Here is a 12,996-nt window from a genome sequence, read left to right on the forward strand (position 1 = left end):
AAACTTGTGAACAAACAAGAGCAACGGAAGACAACAGAAGTACTGCATCTTCAGCAGATTTGTCTTAGATGAATAGGGAAGATGAAAACAATTGCTAGGAAAAGAGGCAGCAAGAGTCAACACTGAAATAAAAAAGTAGCTGTAGTAACCTTGTTGACTAATGAGTTAGTCTAAGCACTGTTAACTTATTTCTTTGTTCATTTCTTTCATTCAACTAGATGCTGCCTTCTCCAGTTCAAAGGTAGGAAGCAGTCATCCTTATTTGCAAAAAAACTCCAAATATCTGAAGGTAACGTTTCACATCTTGCTCTCCATCTGCCTGAAATAAATACATGGCAAGTCAGAATGAACACACACACACAAAACCCCCAAACATCCAAGCGCAAACCATCAATCCCAAGGCCACCTACTGAAATACCTCTTTGGGGAAGACAGCAGGGAAGAATACTGACACAGTACTGACGGTCTCTCATCACCACAATACACCATGTAAGATTCCTCCTTGGAAAGATTTCAGGTGCCAAAACTCTTCTAGCTGCTGCCATTGCACATTTCAACTTAGAAATCCGGAACACTGCTAGGAGCTTCCTCCAGAAGCACTGTATTACCTGTTGTGATTTGTCGACTGCCATAGAAAAACAGAAATCTTGTGGCTCACAGAAACGTGTTGCCTCAAGTCTTTGTTTGCTGTTCCTGAGCTCTATGACTTTTCCTTTGTATGCTCCACATACTAAAAGATACTCACTGTGGTAACTCTCTCTGTTAAATGTGATACAGTAACTCACTCTCACTATAGAGTCAGAAGACGGAACTATGCATTTGCACTTTCTTAAACACTTGAAGCACGTAACAAATTTTAATACATACATTCTACAAATACACACCAGGACTCACTTTTCAAGATACATGAAGAAACCTACCCCATCTTTTTAGATCCAGTCAGTTTTGCTTGGGTATCATCAGCCTTCCCAGTTATAAAGAACACTCCCTCTGAAGGGTATTATTCTCATTTGAAAATGTATAAATGGATCAAGCTTTAATTAATGGATGTTGTAACAAACAGTTAAAAGTTGTGGATGTTTAACATCCCGGGCCTCTGGAAAAAATGGTACTTAAGTGCACATGAGCCAAAAAAACATATGCTTGGACTCTTCACATGGAAATTTATTTGCATACATAAAATTCAGTCTAACTGATCTTTATTGCAACAGATTTTTTTTTTTATCCCAAGTTTTTCATTCTGCATATCAAAAGTATTCTTTCCAGAAATGATACCAAGCAGCTAACTTTTCATTTATGAGGTCAATATTCTTCAGGATGTAGCACAACTCATGGATATTCTTTAGGGAAAAAAAAAAATTAGACATGATATTAATGTTTGTATTGTAGGCAAGGGTTATTTAGGTCCCTGAGAATTCTTGCCATACTGTACTCTGAGACAGTTGAAGGGAATTTGACTGACTGCATCTTTATACCTGAAATCCCAACCTAATCTGAGAAAAATTCTGTAGAAGGACACAAGCCATCCTATTGTAATAGTCAAATGTTAACAACCACCTGCTTAATCACTGCTTTGGAAATGGCAGCTCCCACCTGCTGAAAGCAGACTAGCCACATCCACACTGGAAATCCCTACATCTCTACTAGGCTCCCCAGGTCTGCCTCCAGGGACCCTGGTGGTGAAATACTGGAGCACAAGAGATCACCACGATCACAGCCCATCAGCATCATATTTTAGCAGCACGATATGCAGGGTATGCACTGCATGCTTAGTGGAAACATGAAGCCTTCGGTCTGAGGACACAAGGCATACAGGGTTAGGATACCTCCACAAGACTGTTCTGCATAGGACACAAATCTGCTGCAGTGCGCATCCTTATTGTGGCTGGAGCAGAGCCTGGAGAAAACAATCCTCTCAGCTGTGGGCAGGTTTTCTTTCAGCGGATACCAGTTGGCCCCAGAAAAGCAGAGCTAGAAAGCATGCAGCATGGAAAACTAAGAGGCTGTGGAGGAAGACAAGGATTGAATAAAACTGAGATTTTTGACCTCAATAAGGATGTGTGTAATTACCTCCTCACATAAAAAAGAATCATTTAGGTAAATTACATGATCTAGATGCCAATTAAATTTGTTAAAATAGTAGCCTCAGATTTACTTAACACATTCACTGATGACAGATTTCCCACTCCAATTTCAACATCCACCTAATCCAAAAGGCTGAACTGGGTATTAAAAGGCCTTCCTGCACCTTTGTTACAGACCTTTTAACTCTTTACAATTCTTTGCTTTTTTGGCTGCACACTTCAACTGCTAACATTTTTCTGTATTTGGCAAATCGGGCATTTCCTTTTATCTGGTGAACTTCAGTTACCACATCTGCTGAACTGGTAAACAACCATATTACAAAAATTATGGAAAAGATATTCTCCTTGGGAGAAAACACACAATTCACAGCATCAATATACAAGAAATATACTCACATCAACAATAAACAAGTGTGTGTTTTTCTGACTTGATGCTTTGTATCTCTTAATTAGTAAAAATATCCTGCAAAGTCATATGATTTTCATTAAAATTGGCTACAAAAGCAATTCTCACAACATTTTGCTGAAGGGATAGCACAATTGTTTTAATATACCACTATTTACAGTGTTTAAGCTGTCACATTTTTAAAACTAAGCCACTTCACTTGACGGCACCCCTATCTGGAATTCCTGAAACTTACTTGGGATACAAATACTGTGGGGTACTATTTTACATTCATGAACTTTCAAAGCAGAAGCCCCAACTAGGAAGTCAGATGCTATCTGAAAGAAACCCAAAACATTAAAGAAAGCTTTAGCATAATTCACAAAAGCTGCATTTTAACAGACATAGTGGCAGTACACTGCAGTAAACAGATTTTGAACAAACTTATACAGTTTAATAGCAGATAGGACAAGCTTTAGGTATTCAAAGATTAAAGTTTATCCTAAGACCTTACTCTGACTTGTTTATAGGTTCACCAAGGGTGAATTTTGTGATTTTTCTAGCCCAGAGGCTAACAACCTCCACCAGCTGAGCCATTATTAATACATTATTTGTCTGAGCATTACAGCACCAAATATTCAATAGTTATTCCTGCCTTTATTAAATAACCATTAAATCTATGCCCTTTCCCACTCCAGTCTGTTTTGTACTGAGAAAAACAATTTATTATTGCCATTCTTAGTTCAAATAGCAAACATTATAAATGTGATGATGAACCACGTAAGTTACAATATGCTGTCAATGTATGGAATAAGACTTCCCAATTTTCCTAAAGCAAGCATAAACAGAGCTGGAGAAAAGCAGCAAAGCTGACAAATCAAGTACTGAAATTAAGAGATTCACAAATTTAGGATGAAAACCTAAATGCCACCCTCTTTGGAATATGCACTATGTGATCATGTAATTACTTCCACAGTGCTTTTCTCCATAAATGCCTGACTCAGTTATTACAGAGGATGGAGTGCTCTGGGGATGAGTCAGCATTCTGTCAGAGTCACGAAGACAAGCCTCTCTATCATGCTTACAGCAATGTGAGATAACTGTATGCTTCCCAGTTTCTAAACAGGCAATTTCAGGGAACAAAGGGCTCATGCTTAATACACTTTAACATTATTTTGGATTCTATTCATGCTTCTGGCAAAGAGTGTTTACATAATATGCAACAATTCACAAACTTTTCACAGGTTGCCCCTACTTAAAAGGTAATTGATTTTTCATTAGGTCTTAATTATGGTAATTTATTTTGATGCTTAAGCTTAATTTCTTAATGTCTCAGCTCCTCATGTTAAAATAAATCGCTTCCAAAACCATAGTATGAAAAAAAAGGTTGTGAGACTCTAAGATCAATTACAAGGGAGCTTGCAAAAGGACTGCCCTGAGACCAAGATTTGAATACTGTGTAGAAAAATGCTTAATACATGATAAACTATTAAGTAGTTATTCATTAAGGATTTTCATTACTAGCACTTAAGAAGACAGCATTCCAAATGGACCACAGTATTGTGCATGCAATACTGTAAAGCATACCTAAAGGACAGATTAAGTGTACAAATGCATTGTTTTTATTTCTCCCTTAACAGTCAAAAGTTTCATGTGATTCTCTTAACAGAGAGCTACATCACAGAAATGTCTGACAGAACGCAACTACTGCTGCTACTCCACATTCACCCTGTCAACAACCTAAGGGCAAGATTTGGCCCGAGTATTAAACCTCCCCTCAGCAGAAAATAAGAGCAACCATACCAGAAAGCCTAATGAAAATACCCTCACTGCTCAAGGTACAAGTTCACAACACAGGCAAGATTAAGCAGCCAGAGCTGTGTTCTAACAAGCCAGTTAACACATTTCAAAGACTGGGAATTCTGACAAACCTGTACAACTGGCCAGAAAACAGTCACTGAACCACAGTACAGGTCTGAGTATGGAGAGCTGTCTCGACACACTGCTATGACATCATCTGTGGGTCATGAGCAGGTTAGTAACAAGCTCAGATGTGGGAAAGAAAGTTTGAAATTGTATGTGGTTAAACCATTTGGCTTTTTCCCTCTAGTGTAGAAAGGCAGCATTGCAAAGGAAGCTGGTGACTATAGAGCAAACGGTAATCTGAGATCCAAACTAGAATGATGTTATTGAAGTACAATTCACTCAGATTAATATCAGCGTTAAGACTTAATTTATTGGGAATTTATTTTTATCATCATCAGGGAAACACATAGGACTGAAAAAATCCCTATTCCTTCAGACTCATAACACTCAAAACCAACCTGAACTCTGCAATTAAACTTGCAAGAGGAATTAGAAAAGATTACAGTCATGCTCTCAAATATGATTTCATGCTACAAGATGACAGGTATCAAAATCCTCCATACAATGAAGTTGTCCTAAAAGAAACCCACACACACACAAAAATTCTAGAAGAATCCTTGATGCTTTTTAAGAACTGTTTCCAAAACTTCCTATGCACTATACGCGACAACACACGTAGCTCTTAAAAAGAAGGGTAACTATCTTCTCTCAAACTTCGGAAACAAAGCTACGAATTCCACTGATTCACTACTTTAAAAAGTTTCCAAAATAAATGGGTCCAAAGAAATGCTACAGTTACATAACACAAATGTTATACAGCAGAATCCCGCTGCATATTTACATGCACAGTATTTTAAACCCTTTAACTCCCTAATAAAATGGTGAATACTCAACAATTCCAAGACACTCTCTACTGTATAAAAAAAACCCTCCACTAAGTTTTCAAAATCCATTTTTATAAGGCAAATATATCAACACTATAATTAAGACAGTGCTATGTGGAGAGCTTTATCTTACGATAGGAGCATATATGCAGTTTATTTCCTGCTGGAATGAACTTAGCCTTTCCCCTCTTCTCTTTGCTGCTTCTCCTCCCCCCCCAAGCAAAAGAATCCCCTTTCCTTTTCCTAGACCCACTTCCCACACACTGCAAAAAAAAACCCTCCCTGTGAAGTTATGACCTCATGCTGCTAGCCCATCTCCTTGTATGGAGCAACTCCGGGCTTGCTGCCAGCTTTCTCCGCCTTCAGGCTGACACGGCAACATACCTTCCTTCATCCCTCTGCTTCCCAGCTGAAAGGACACCGAGCAGCCGCAGCGAGCAGAGGGTGCAAGCCGGGCAGGAAGAGGGGGTCTCCGCATGGAGAAAGAACACAACGACCGACTCGCGTCTAGCATAAACCTACTTCGGATCAGCAAAGCACCTCTCCTCTCCATTGCACGAAGAACTAAACTGAACTCTGAACATTTTAAAATATGGAAATACATCCTACGTGACCTAACTGCGGTACAACCCCATGTAGCTGAATCTTGCTTCCCCATGTTAAATCTCTTTATTCCAGTGAAGCAAATGTTACCTCTCCCCCTCTCTTAACGAAGACCTGTCTCATCTTCCTTTGTATCACTCTAGTTTAAAATCCTCCCGCCCCTTCTTCGGCCTGTCTTTATTTTCAAGTGTCTCCTCAGAATGATTTCTACATGATCACATTAGGCACTGGCAATCCAAATACCAACTGAAGAAGAATGTTCCTTTGAAAGATTCAGTTGTGACATGAAGTCAATAGTTGTAGGAAAGCAGGAAAGGATCTTGATGATGGTTAACATCTGAGGTTTTACTCAGTTAAAAAGTAACCTTGTACACAGGAGACTTTATCTTCTACTTCAAAGCAATTCCCCAAAGCTCAACTCTGCCAGGGTTAACGTTCCATGCGTGTATATTTTAAAGTTGCAACAGCACTGACAATTTGGTTCAATGCAGTAAAAAGGAATTTATAAAAGCAGAGAACACACCTTTGTCTCATCAATAATCCCTACAGTAACTCAAACTATAACATGTCCATCATTTGCAACTGATTGTGAGCACATTAAAAGTATGAACGTCCCACCTCCTTGAGTCTTCAGAAGACTAGCACATACATTTAGTAAACTGTATCAGTCATCTCTTTATTACACATTATTTAGTAGGTACAATTAACTGAAAATAATACCCAGTAAGTTATTTTGGTCAAAAAGTTTCAGATGTCACCCAGTTTTTTCTTACACTGCAACTCATTAGAAGAAGCTGCATTAAAATACAGCAGAGCATCAAAGTCACTTTGTGCAGGTTTGTTACAAAGCGGGGAGAAGTTATGTCAACTACTTGAAAAGCACTGCTGCTTTCTCGCAAAAAGACGAGGAGTTGGCTTTTTTAAAAGTGTAACGAAACCCTAGCGGTTCACACAGGATGTGTCACTTGCAAGGCTGTACGCTCATGTAAATTCAAACAAAACAGAAACATACGCCAACATGAAAAGGGATGTTTAATGCCCTTCTATACATTTCATTCTCCGATACCAAATACGCGAGCATTCGGGACCCCCGCAGACATGAAACGCACGAACACACAAGCCGTAAACACTCACGAGAAAAAAGCCAGGGCAGAAGCACCAAGGCCCGACCAACGCAGGCTCTAAATCTAATGCTTTAGTGAAGGCAGCCGCTCAGTTGTACAGCATTCTCACAGGAGGGGGGGCAGGAGGAAAAAAACCCAAACAAAACCAGAGGCGCTGCATTTCTTGGGGGGGGCGGGCACACACCGCAGAGTTTCAAGCGGCGGCTGGCGCGTCCTCCCGTTATTCGCAGCAGCTACAGCCCGGCCAGCGTGCCGTGGCGCAGCCGGAGCACAGGAGGGGGTCAGACATGCCGGGCACCGGCGGCGAGAGGCGCCGCAGGAGGGGTACCCGGTCAGCCCTTTCCCTCCCTCCATCCCCTAGCCCGGACGCCGCCGGCCCGGGGGCCCGCCCCGACCCCGCACAGGGCCCCGCGCCCCCTGCCCGACGGCGGCCCCGGGGGCGGGGATCGGCACCCACCGCGCTGCCTGCCCCGCCGGGGCGGAGCCGCCGCCGGGCGAGAGGCGCCGCTGACGCCTCCCCGCGCCGCCGCCGGCGACCGGATGCCGCCGCCGCCGCCGCCGCCCCCTCAGAGGAGAGCGCGAGCGGCGCCGGTGCTGCCGGCCCGGCCCCGCCCCACCCTCCCGCCCGCAGGTAAACGCCCGCGCGGGGCCTACCCGCTCCCCTGCACCGGCTGCCTGCTGGGCGGGCGGGCGGGGCACGGCAGGGCACGGCACGGGGTGGGGGCGGCCGCCCTCCGGCCCGGGCGCCGCTGCCGGGGCGCGGGCACCAGGGGCGACGCCGCCGCGCCGCGCACGGCACCTACCTACCTGACAAGCCGAGCCCCTCCGCCACCGCGGGCGTCACGGCCCCACCAGCGCCACGTGACCGGCGCGGGCCAATCGCCGCCAGGCTCCCCCCTCCCTCCCAGCCACTCCGAGAGCTCCCCGCCTCCTGGTGACGCGCTGCAGCTGGAGGCCAGTCAGCGAAGGAAGGTGCGCCTCCGCTGCCGCCTCCCGGCTCGGAGAGGCGGCGCGATTGGAAGGGAGCCGTGGCGCTCCGCGGCAGGGCGGGGCTGCCCCTCTGCGCTCCGCCTCCGGCGCGCGGTGAGTCCGTTTCCCAGCAACGATTTTCCTCACAACTTCTTGTTTTAAAAGACACGCCTAGAAATACCTTAGGGTTGGTGGAGGGTGGGCACAGAGGATTAGAGTCAAGGTTTAATAACTGGGAAGGAATCTTTACATCATTGCAACACTACGATACAACGTACACCGGGTTTAAAATATTTGTGTGATTCCTGTGCTGTTTATTACTTGATCATGGAAACGTAGGTGCAAACATAGAGGAAATGTATGAGACCAAAAGATGGCAAATCCTGGGAAAATAACTGCTAGACGTCGCAGCTTATGGACAGATAGGCAAGGAGTCTGATGTTTTGGTACCTCGCAAACTCAGTGCCAGGTACAGGCAGTAAGAAGCAAAAAAAAAAAAAAAAAGGGGGGGGGGAGAAAAAGAAAAAAAAAAAAGAAGAAAAGGCAAGAAAATGCTGTGACACTAACTTGACAGGTTTGGGGAAACTTCATGAATATTAAAGTGGTTTATGTTGTCTTTTGTAACAGATCATGTTTAAAGCAAATTAAAAAATAAATTTAATTAAGTAATGATAACAAAGTCTGATACCACGATGTATTTCGTACATACAGAAGACCATAAAAACCCCGTAACAGGTTACAGGCAAATATCCTTTCTCAAGGGGTTGCACTCACTAGTATTTAGGGGGGAGTCTAAAAAGCAGGATGTATGCAGAGCAATCAATCACATTCCACTCGATGGCCAGATTGTTTAGACCAGAGTGTTTAAAAAGCACTAGTGAAACTTTGCTGTGTGCAGTTTTCTACCTCTGTTTAAGCTATTTATGCCTTGTTCTTCCAAAACATCTTATAGAAATAATTTCCCTTATTTACCTGTATATCAGATGAGAAAGAATTAGATTCTTTTGTACCTCATCTATATGCACCTTGTGGCAAGGTGAGACCTATATACAGTTACAAGCAAGTTTGCATAATACTACCAAAAAAGCTGTTTAATTGTACTAGAAAGTAGGGGTTTAAGATGTAATTTACATTTGGATACTTTTCAACAATGTTATATTTTGGATAAAAAACCTTAATTTAGATGCAAATACTGAATTCAGTATAAGAAATCATCAATGACGGGATTTTACGGCAAATGCAGGTGCAAACAGCCTGATTCAGTCTTGGTTCAGCTATATTCGAACATAAGCTATTTTGTTGGGCAGATAGCTTGTCAGTCAAGCTGCTCACATGCCTAAAGAAGATCTTCTATGATTATGTCTATGGTTTGGTGATTTAGCTGGCCTTGAGACCCTTGAACCTGATGAAAACTGGTAGACAATGGTATGAGGGTAGAAAAATCTCTGTTAGTTTTCTGATTAGAATTTAAACTTTACTGAAGAACCTGCTTGACTTTTGAGGAAGAAAGGATTCCTTGTTCTTTTTTGTAGTAAGTTTTTTTTCCAAAGCTTTCAGATATTTGTTAAATAAAGATGAAAAAAGGATCGGCCTATACTGTAGTCACTGCAGTATGGGGTAGACATATGCAAACTATTTTGAAAACCAAATTGTTAATTTCATTTAGAAAGTGCAATTATTAATTGAATATTAAAAGCTTTAAAAGCATATTAGCACAACTAAAAGCCAAATTAACAACTTTATTTCTACCAGGCTGCAGGTGCTAATCCTTTTATCTCTTCCCTATCCCAGCCTTCTGATTCTGCACACATTCCTCCACTCAGCCCCATATGTGATTTCCTCTGCCCCATTCCTACCTGGCCTGACCCAGGGCCCACTGTCTAACTCCAGAAGTGGAGAGGCTGAGTCCTGAAAGTATCCAAAGGAGAAAAAAAGGATCAGGAAAATGAACATGCTTTTGCTTCAGCCTGTTCTGTCAATCCCTGTACATACTTTCTTCTAGCCTCTCCCCTTTGCCTTTACATATTAAATCCTACACATTAAATCTATAGCTTCATCATAAACCAAAGCTGATCAACATCAGTACTTTAAACTCACTGGTTTGGACAATGGTGGCACTTAAGCATTGCTTCAGATATTATTGCAAAATTGCCTTGCAAGGAACTTGGCGAGCACCTGGACACATGCCGAGTTCTGTGGTGGAACACATCAGCACCTACCAGGCAGAGCATTTTATGGATCAACTAACTGAAACAATAGCAGCCGTCTAGTAAAATACCTGAAAGATTCAGTTTAGTATCCTGGGTCTGTCGTCTCCTCTCATGTAACTCGACTTCTGTAAGCTCATGCTTTAATTTCTGCTGGCTTCCCAACTACCAGAGAATTTTCCATTTTTCTATCATAATCTATTTGCCCACCATTGTGACCCTAGAACTACCAGAGGATTTGCTCCTTAAATAGTAAAACTCTTGTCCTATTCGTTCAAGCTCTACGTTACAAGAATCCTTTTCTTTTTGTTCTTCTGTGTGCTGCAATTCTTCTGGTACACTGCCAGTCTCTAATTCAGTCAGCACATTTTCATAATTTTGAATGCTTCTTTTCTACCTTTATCTAATTTCTTTGTTTATGGCTGATTGCCTAAAATACCTGGATGTGACATGCATGTTATCTGCTTTATACTGCTGACACTCATGTTGAAAAACCTTATTCTTAGGGGACAGATACTGTAGCATTATATTACTTCAAGAATGATAACAACTTTAAATTAAATAACATGCCTGGAGGGGAAATATAAATGTAGGAAAGAGAGAGATAAAGTTCCTCATTATCACTCCTTCAAAATGCTGAAGTAAAATGGGAGTCATTGCAAAATCCAACATTAAAAAAACATCTCCTGGATATAGTAAAGAATTCTATTATACACAAGTTCATAATATAGAGAAGTTATTATAGAGGTATACTCAGAATAAAAGATTGCGAAGAGATGTCTGTGAGGGATAAAAATAATAAGTTGAGAAAAAAATTCCCAGTAATCTCAGGCTTTTGACCAAACAATATGGTTCCTTGATCCCCAACAAGGGCATATTAATTCCTGCCTGTTGAGTCAGATCTACTGCAATTCCTTGATGAGCTAGGCAAGAATGAGTATCTTATTCTAAACTATTGTACATCATTGGAAAAAATATTGCAGTTTACCGTTTTACTCATTCTTTCCCTATTTACTATCAGTATTACTGCAAAGAAATACAGTAAAAAGTTTAAATAACTACACGAACTGTGTGTTAAGGCACTGGAGCTTTTGTGTCAGAAACAGAATACCGTTACTACCACTATTATGAAATTACTCTGGTTCTTCTGTTACACATCTAGATAATAACATCATAAAACTCAGGCATGTTAAAGCAATGAAACAAAGAACATATAAGTACAGAGCTGAGCAAACAGCTGAACTCTGTGTTCACCTCTGCCATAGACATTCTACTTACACAAAGCTCTCTCTGCCTCAGTATTTCTATCTATAAACGGCAACATCAATACTTTCTTTGAGGGATGTTAGAAGGTGTAGATTGTTAATATTTATAAAGCATTTTCAAATTGTTGTATGGAAAAGGTAAAAATTGCAAATAATATTATGCAGAGTAAGGATATTTTAGTTATTCTATCATTGGTTATAAAAGGCTAATTTTCATATTCTTTTTACAGATTTTCATTATTAGTCGCTATTTTTCTCCTCTCTACCCTTCTTTTTCTCCCACTCCCATTTTGTACTTCATATTCTGAATTTCAATGTCTGTTGCCATGACAACACCACGATCTGACTAGTGCTGCCTCCGGACCAATTTCAGATCTATGCTGTGCTATTTAAATCTACACATTTTGTGTTTAAGGTGCCTGGAGATTTCCTTAGAATAACCTGACAGGGTTTTCCCAATCATAAGCTATGGTGCAGATAGGCATTCCTAAAGACTAGTACCTGCCATTGCTTTTCTGTCACCATTCACATTACTTTGAATAATTGCCTCTCTAGGGCATGGTGGCTAAACAGAAGATGGTGGGATTAAGAGAAGGAGTCATATTTGTTAGCCTTTCCCTATATAAAAATATATATATACACACACATATATAAGTATATACAGATACAAATAGGCAGGCAAATGTCCATGTGCACATACACAATTTGTTTTTCAGCTGTGTGCAAGTTGGAATGTGCCACAGAACTTATTAGAGACGTAAAAGAAGCCAGCGAGTTCTATTTAATTTTAAAACAATGAATTAAAACTCAGCAGACATAAGGAAAGATTACCAATGATGTGAGAGAATTCAGGTCATGGTTTCATTCTTAAAAGGAGCTACTGATCCTTGCTAATGCCCGAATACAAAAAACAGGCATGTAATGGAAGAGCCACTCGTAATCCAAATCTAAGTACAAGCATTCAAATCTCTGATTTCCTAAGCCTATTTAAATTCCTGATAAATTTACTGCTGTTATCATTAATTAGAGTCATAGGCTGCAACCTAATAGGTGGTCACAGACAGGCTGCTCAAGTACTGGAACAGACACACTGTAATCTAAATGTTGGATCTAAAAAATGCACTGCATCAACTAGTGATAAGAGAGGGGACAGAAGACCCATAGATAAATTCCTGAGCACTTAGACCAATTTAAAAAATAATTACAGAGTTTATGCAAAGTCCTTACAAACACTAGGCCCCCATTCCTAATAGGACAAGCCTTTGTTTTATCCTGTACATCAGATGGCATTACAGACTGACACACTTTTCATTTTCTTACCTCTAGCTCTATGGAGCAAGAATTGCTAATCCATATATAATCCATATTATGCTCCTCACTAGTAAAAAAAAAGTGCAATCTTCTGTGAAAATTTGTTTCCAATTCCCCTTCAGTTGCTGACTGAAGAGCTAGTTATTACTCTTAAGCTTGAGGAATAATAATGTCTCAGCTAAATGTCTCTCCTTGAAAGTCAAGGGATTTGTGTCTTGCTGCTTACTTACCTGGATTGGAGAAAGGTGTGAATGTTTACAATTCATGAGGTACAGAAGCCACCTTAAAAGGGTTCATC

At 41.1% G+C, this 12,996-nt stretch overlaps 1 protein-coding gene across 3 annotated transcripts in view; it reads right to left on the minus strand.

The window, feature by feature from the left end:
• FER (FER tyrosine kinase) overlaps positions 1-7,817 on the minus strand; it is a 196,723-nt gene extending 188,906 nt beyond the window's left edge. The window contains exon 1 of one of the 3 annotated variants that reach the window (XM_049795612.1): positions 7,754-7,817. The gene's annotated coding sequence lies outside the window, so the exon portion shown is untranslated. Of the gene's footprint in view, positions 1-149; positions 319-6,956; positions 7,346-7,753 lie in introns of those variants that run through there. The other 2 variants (XM_049795617.1, XM_049795618.1) reach the window with 2 other exon arrangements.
• Between the last annotated feature and the right edge of the window lie 5,179 nt (positions 7,818-12,996).

This window comes from Accipiter gentilis, chromosome Z, assembly GCF_929443795.1.
Source record: "Accipiter gentilis chromosome Z, bAccGen1.1, whole genome shotgun sequence".
Classification (NCBI taxonomy): domain Eukaryota; kingdom Metazoa; phylum Chordata; class Aves; order Accipitriformes; family Accipitridae; genus Astur; species Astur gentilis.